The following is a 7,908-nucleotide window of genomic DNA, read 5'->3' on the forward strand; positions in this document are numbered from 1 at the left end:
AAAATAAACATTCCCAGTGAACGGCACTATTGCATTCTCTGTCTTTTTCTCTCTTTATCAATGAGAGTAACATCAGGGCACGGAGAAAATGATAGTAATTAGATTACGAGTCTTTAGTGCCACTCTCATCCTCTCATGGGTTTTATTTCCTGCTGCTTCAGTGCCCTTCTTCTTCTTTCTCTCCATTGAACTCTATAAGTCTATCGATAGCAAAGCCCATTATTAGACAAAACAGAAATCATTTTGGCAAAGTGTTGATGATACCATTCCCTCCTTTGGTTGCTAAGTTACACAGAAGTATGCTTTGGAGGCGCCCTTCCATTAATTCAGTTCTGAAGTTTATCTTTCCACTGAAATATTTCTCTGAGCCTCCTTCAGATGAAATAACTCAAAGATGTTCTGCACTATCTAAATAATTTTAAAAACAACAACAGATGGCAGTCAGGGTGTCCTGGCAAATCAGAAGAGCTGAGGTCAGGGCACTGTGTTCCAACCCAGCTCTTTCACAGCTCCTCAGATTATGATCTGGAGATCTCACCAAGTAGAGTTATCTTCTTCAGCTCCCCCAACCCCACCCCCCCATTAAAAATAAGCCTTGTAAAAAAAATTAAAGAGCTTAAAGAGCCTCCTTTAAAAGACCCGTAAGTACATACTTTTGCAGGAAACGTTTTTCGTCTCTGTTTTGATCGTGAACCTTTTTTGTATTCGGCTCTTACTCAAGGTGCTTTTCAGGGAGAAGAGAAAACATGACATGAATTCCTTTTATGACTCGTGGATTTTTCAGATTCTGGACTCGTGCCATTTTTCTAACAAAGCAGAGACTCAGAATCACAGATGTGCAGTGCAGACTTTATTAACTGAGCTGGTATTTTTCAGGGTGGGGGTCCTTTAGGCCTGAGAGAGAAACGCATGAAAACCACACATTTACAGGTTTCAAGGCAAACAGATGTAGAGTCACAATGTTCTGACCTGTAGTCAGAGAATACTGAGAATGAGCCTCTTTTTCTAGGAGGAAATGATTTGCTTAATGGACAGTCTTGGTTGTATGTTAAAAATTGTATTCTTTCAGCAAGTGACTTCATTTTGCTTCCTTTCTTCTTCAACCTGTAAAACCATGCAAGTTCTCCTCTATAATCATGAAATGATATATTTCTTTCACTCCTGTTTAAACCCAGCAGCCCTGCTGTTCTGGGTGATACCGCTGCTGTTTCCTTGCACATAAGCCAGAGATGTGGGGGGGAGAAAATTAGACTAGCTCAACAATGGCTTGCTTCCGTCATTATAATAAAGGAGTACACACCCATATACAAACTCAAACACATACACTGTGTGACAAATGGTCTTTTTGTTTGTTTGGTTTTACTTTACTTTATGCTCTGAGTTCAGATTCTTGCATCAGTCAGCTCAAGGACCTGTGACTCAGCCGAGATCTTCAGCAATCAACACCGATTTCCTGGAATGGTCTAAGCATTCAGTGTGTGCGCTTAAATAATGTTGTGTGCGAAAAAAAAAAAAAAAAAGAAGAAGATATAGATAGAGCTGCATGTAGTCAGCCCCTCCTCCTCCTTTGTTTTGTTTAACTCCTCCTCACCTCTTCACCCACCCACCCCCAGTCACCACATCATGAGGCGGGAGGGCACGCGCAATGGCGCGCCCGTTGTCATGGCTCACCTTCCTTTTAACCAACGTCTCCATGGTGACGCTGTCTCACTTGCCTTTCATCTGCCTCCACCTTCATCTCTTCCCACAGGTTGGTATCCTCGTCTCCTTCATTAGACTCTCCAGTTTAGCTGGCCGTTTTCTCAGTGACGTGCATTCATTACATTTTCTCCTTCTGCTGTACCCATCTGGCTCATCCTTCTCCTTGAGCCAATTACTGCAAGTAAAGCATGGTCCTTGTCTTCAGGAGGCAGGTTGTTTCAGGAACAGAGATGATGGTGATTAGAGCCACAATATGTTGTCTGAGCCATTAGGATGGAAGGACAGAAACAAGGAGAGGAAGCATGCTAGCTGAGCAGCATAGGGAGGGCAGAGGAGAAATGAATGAAACAAGGTGGAGATTCAATACAAGCGTAGCCTTTCTAAAAGGGCAAATGCCCACGTAATGCTACAGGAATGCAGGAGAGGACCTGTGGGATTGGATCAAATATCTCTGCTTTAATGAGACTGGCTTCAACAGCCAAGCCTCCATTCCTCCTCTGCTAATGATCATCTTTGGATTCCTTCCATTAAAAAAACAAAAATAAATAGTTCGACATGTTTGGAAATGTGCTTATTAATTTTCTCGAGTTAGGCTATATGAGAATGTTGTTGCCACTCTAATTTTTCCAGTTAGCTCATGAAAAGGACTGGAAATATGAGGGGTCTTGCCAAAACAAATCGTTCTTCCACTAATCAATTATATACCTTGTTCCTTTAATCAGTACAAAACCAGAATGTTTGGGGCGATTTCACAGGTTTTGTGCGCCAACACTGTTTCTTGGCTAAGTGTCAGGAATACCCTGGAGTCTTGGCCGGGTTCATGGGAACTTGCTCCCAACTGATAAACAACATGCACTTACGTTTAAGCATGACGTTGCCAATTTCCAGCTACGCATTTAACAAAAACGATTCCCTTCACTCTTATTTAAGTGCATACTTCTATTTAAAACATATATTTCTGATGATTTTGTGCCTCTTTTTTTTTTTTAGCTCACTTAAGCATAGTGAACACCAGTGAACACCAGGCTTTGTGCCATTCTTTTCCTCTCCTCATCTCATGTTTTTTTTCTTACCGTCTGACAAAGGTGCTATTTTAGTCATGCCTACCTGGCTGTCTCCACCGTCACAGCCTGATTCTTTAGCAACCACATTTTTTCCCTTCTCCTTTTAACTTCTCTTCAGCCCTTTTCAGCAGTGCCCCCAACTAGCCTCTCAACCTCAGCATCACTCTTTTCACTCCTTGTTGTTACCTTTCATACCCCATGCTTCTTTACACTGTACATATTAATGAATGCGAGCACTCGCCATGTTGTTCTGAATCATACTGAGAGGATGTGTGTATGTGTGTGTGGCTGCGCATGCATGCGTATATGAGCACACGTGCTCAGATTCGTGTGTATGGTGAGGGATTCAGCATGACGCACTGGCTGACGTCACCAGAGGCCCAGTGAGGATGTGTTTATTGATGAAGAAATCCTGTCAATGAAGAGAGAAGAATAAGAGCGAGCACACGCCACAGTAACCTGTTTTTTTTAAAACTGTAGAATATGAATCAGAAAACATTCAATTTAATCAGATTTATTGTGGCCATATGAGAAGCTGTTTGGAATTAATAATGCACATATTCACAGAAAAAAGAAAAGGAATGATCCATCAACATTTTTGCCTTTCCAGCTGCTCTTTTTGCCTCCCTAATTAGTTGTTCTTAACAGTCTAATATGTTCCTAATTTGCTTAACTGTAACCCACACTGTCTTGGTAACAGAGATGATTGTCATGTTCATTAAAGCGTGACACCTTTTCCAGTCTTCCTCTGCAAACACAGTTTTTTTTTAATGCAAAGCTGCTGGGAAAAGTGTTTTTTTTGTTGCAAATGTGAGTCATTAAATATGTTTTGGGTGTTGCTCTAATACCAGCTCCAGCACAGAAATAGCCTACTGTAGCTTTGTTGTTCTATTAGAAAGCCAGCGCCTGTGTTTCTTGCGCACCACATGGAGCTCACTGGATGTTTAACAGTGTCCCTGCAGCGTGGCACTATCAACAAGACAAGCCGTCTTTGTTCTGAGAATTTTAAATGCGCATGCTATTTCTGCCTCCTCTACTTCTCCCCACAGTTCGTCCTCTGATCTTTCCGTTAGTTAGCCTAGTTCCATCTCATTCTTGGACCCTGCCACCACTCCCTTCTGCCACTCTTCCACCTCTCCTCCATCTCTTCCTTTCCTCTCCTGCCCTTTTCCTTCACCGATGCTTCCTCATCTCTGCAGTCTCTGTCTCTTCCTTCACCACTCCCCGTTGGTGCGATGATGCTGTCCTGGCTGCCTCCCAAACCCCCACAAACTTCGCTCCTCCACCCCCACACCTCCCTCCCGATGCTATAAATACCCAGCATCGGTGAGTCATCGCCCAGACGTATCAGTTGTCTCTCTCTCTTCTTTCTGCTTCACCATCCTCACCCCCCCACCACCCGCTATCGCTTTGCTCAAGCTCATTACCAGACCTCACACATTTTCCCACCTCCACTTTGGCCCCAGCTCCACAATGACCCAGCTGAGCTAAGCCGAGGTCGCAGTGCCCATGCCCGGCACGGAGCAGCCTGCCGTCAGAGAGTGTGAAGCCAGAGGTCAACCTAACACATTACCAGCCAAAAAACCCAAAAACAAAACCAGCATGAAACAGAGGATTAACACGATCAACCAAAACTTTACTGCATCACATTCACCGACTTCCCAATTAGTCAATGGAAAATGTCACCATTTACCAAAGAAACATGTTCATATTTAACAGTATCAACTAATCTGTTTGTTTCAGGACTTAAATGCAATTATACCACACTAATAATGAAGTGGTATGGCCTACTAATATCTAGTATTAGTGTTACATTTCACTGAATTTCAACATGAGATATTTTTGCTTCTTTTTTCTTGTAAAACCTTGGCTCTTAAATGTAATTGAAATTATTTATTTATTTATTTAAACCCATACACTGGGAGTTCAAGTGATGTAAATGCATCGTCAAATGCTTACATTTAAAAAACAAACTTTTTCTTTCACCTTTTCCTCGGCTGCCTCTAATCCACAGTTCATTGTATATCTTTGTGTGCCAGTAGTGGGCAGGGATACCTTAATCCCAGTCCTCAGCCTCAGATGTAATCTTTTTTTTTCCAGACACCACCCACTTCTCCAGAGTTATAAAGGCAGCTAACGTTCGGCTTCGGCTCCTTGTGTAAACTTCAGTATGGCTTATTGGCTTGCAGTAGTGTGTGCGCATACAACACAGAAAGTTTTTTGCGCACCTCTGAGTCATAAGTAGGCAGGGAGAGAGAGAGAGAGAGAGAGAGACGAGCAAAGCGAGGAGAGGGAGAAAGAAAGGAGCAAAAAAAAAAGAAGTAGGAATAAAGTGTCAGAGAGCAAACCGAGGACAAGCACGGGAACACGCACATGTACACACACGCACACGCACGCTCACAAACTAACCACATATATAATATGAAAGATGTCCTTCACTGTTTCCTTGCTGTTGTTGTCTTTGTGGTAGAGCCACTCTTCTGTGTGTGTGTGTGTTTGTGTGTGTGTGCGTGCGTGCGTCAGAATCAGTGGGCTAATAAGGGAGCATTATGCTTCTGACTCACTCACTCGTCCCATAGGGTTGGATGGAGCGAATAAAGAGGAGGAAGAGGAGGGGTTGGAAGAATTGCTTAACTCTCTGTGGTCTCGTAGATTCATTTTAAATAAAGGAGCAGCAGACATGGTACCGGCAGAATGAAAAGTATTCTCCCTGACATTAAAGACTGGCATGCGCTTCATCTGATTTCATCTCTTGGTGTGAATTGATATGAACTGTGATGTGAATTGTAATGCAGACTCTGGTACTGTAAAGTTTACTTGCACCCATTATTAACTTGTGCTTAGCTAATCAGGCCTTTTACAGAGTGAGCACTCCAGACGGTAACACTGAACTAGTGTATAGAATAATTGGGTGCAGTTGTGCTTTTCACTTTTGTTTTTATATTTATATTTTATATCTTTTTTTATATATTTCTCTACAATTTTGTTGTACATGTACAACGACAATAAAGGCCTATTCTATTCTGTTTCTGAAATTGCCACTTGAGGCTGTCTCCACAGTCACATCAGTCCCTATATACTTTCAAACTAAAACCCCCATGTTTACAGCAGTACAGACCCACTTAGAACCTGGAACAAAATAGCCGTTCTTTGAATGAGGCTTCAATTCAGCTGTTTTTAGTCTCTGGACCTCTCAACGATGTTTGGGGTATTTTTTTTACTGCACTTCCTTGATAGATGGTACAGTACTGTGCAAAAGTTTCAAGCCACTTCTCATACTTTCCTAGGAAAATTGTAAATAGTTGAGGTAATATATTGGAATGTGCAAGCAAAATAAATGTATAGGAATGCAGTACATATGGCAGAAAAAGGTATGAGCACCTTTATTCTTCAACACAGTCTGAAGTAGAGTTCAGGAGTAGTTCTCTGGGCTTCTTCTTTTGTACTTTTCTCTGTCATATGACCCAACTCTGCTATTGGGTTCAGGTTCTAGGGAGGCCAATCTATGACTAATAGAATTCTAATGTGTGTTTTTCTATCTAGGTATGGTTTCACTGCACTAGCAGTGTGTTTGCAATCATTGTCAAACTTAAAATTGAAACTGTTGCCAATTAGACGATTTCCAGATGGTATTACATGGTGGATCAGGTCTTTGCTGGATTTTTCCCCATTTCTTAAGGATGTCACTTACAGATACTGTTCATCAGCTGTAAATATTTTTTTTAAGGTCTGCCACTTCTTCTTTTATGCTCCAGTTTCTTCAGATTCTTTAAAGGATACACTGTAAACCGTGCAGAAGTATGCCAGATTTTTGGCTAATAGCTCTTTGGAAATCACCAGTTGAGTGAAACTCATCTCAGTTTTTCTACTTAATAAAAGAAGAATTTCTGGTAGCTCATTGCGAGGCTGTCCCATATTTATAAAACGTTAACCTTTTAGAGATTGATTTTAAAAAGTGTTTGGCTTCTAACCAAAATATCTATAACAGATAGTGAAAAACAGGATTTTCTGTCATTTAATTGTGTATCTGTTATTTAACTACTTTGGTGTAGTATGAATGGCTGTGGAGGAAAAAAAAAACAAAAGGCCCCCAACAATGTATGCCCTCCTTCTTATTTTCAAAGCTGGCTAACAGGCTGATTTGAAAATAAGTCTCTGGGGGGCTGATTCTGGCCCCTGGGCCTTATGTTTGACACTCCTGGTCTATTAAATATAACAATTGAAAAAAAAAACTCCAGAAAGCCCACAGAGGTATTGCTTAACACTTCTGGCTTCAAAAACAAAACTTAAATAATAAACATAAAATTTTTAAAAAAAAAAACCCCACTGGGGTGACAGCCATAAAGCTCAGCTGCAGGCTTTAATAACAGCATGTATAAACTCATGTGTGACTTGTTGTTTTATACGTGCAGTCTGTGATTCTGGAGAATCCAAATACGTCAGCTGAGGCTCAGAGAAACTGAATGGGACAACTTGCCAATGTCATGTTTTTTTGCTTTAGACTAAGGCTCAACAGCAGTTCAAAAAAGTAAAGGATTATCTGCAGCCCTGGTGTTGAATAATGGATCCTGACTACATCATCTATGTTAATCAGCAGGTGCGTTCAGAAGGAATTCAATAAAATTGATTTTTTCTTTTTCTCTGATTCAATTTCTCAAGAAAGGGTGAAGAAAAAACAAACAAACAAACAAACAAACAAACAAACAAACAAACAAACAAACAAACAAACAAACAAACAAACAAACAAACAAACAAACAAACAACATCTTCCTTTGTTTACTAGCTTTAAATGAAGGTCGACTTCCAGGACTGGATGTTCCGCTTGCGTCGAAGCGGCACACAGCCTTTCACAAACCACATCCGCACACGCACGCACACTGGCCTTCGTTGCCATAGAAACTCTGCTTTGAGGATGATTCCAATCAAGCTGCTGATTATTAGTCACACGTTAAACCTCACAGACTGCGTTCAGGTGTCTGACAGACACACACGCAGAACTCCAAAGCACACAAACACCAGCAGTATTTACAACACAAACTTGTTTATTTCATGACATAATTTCCAAGGCCAAATCACAAATAAATAAAAGGAAGAAGACACTTGCAGTAGCTCAGCTTTCAGGCCCATCCCGAAAAAAAAAAAA

The sequence above is a fragment of the Pundamilia nyererei genome, unplaced genomic scaffold (genome assembly GCF_000239375.1).
Source record: "Pundamilia nyererei isolate P.nyererei 1_Seehausen unplaced genomic scaffold, PunNye1.0 scaffold00004, whole genome shotgun sequence".
Classification (NCBI taxonomy): domain Eukaryota; kingdom Metazoa; phylum Chordata; class Actinopteri; order Cichliformes; family Cichlidae; genus Pundamilia; species Pundamilia nyererei.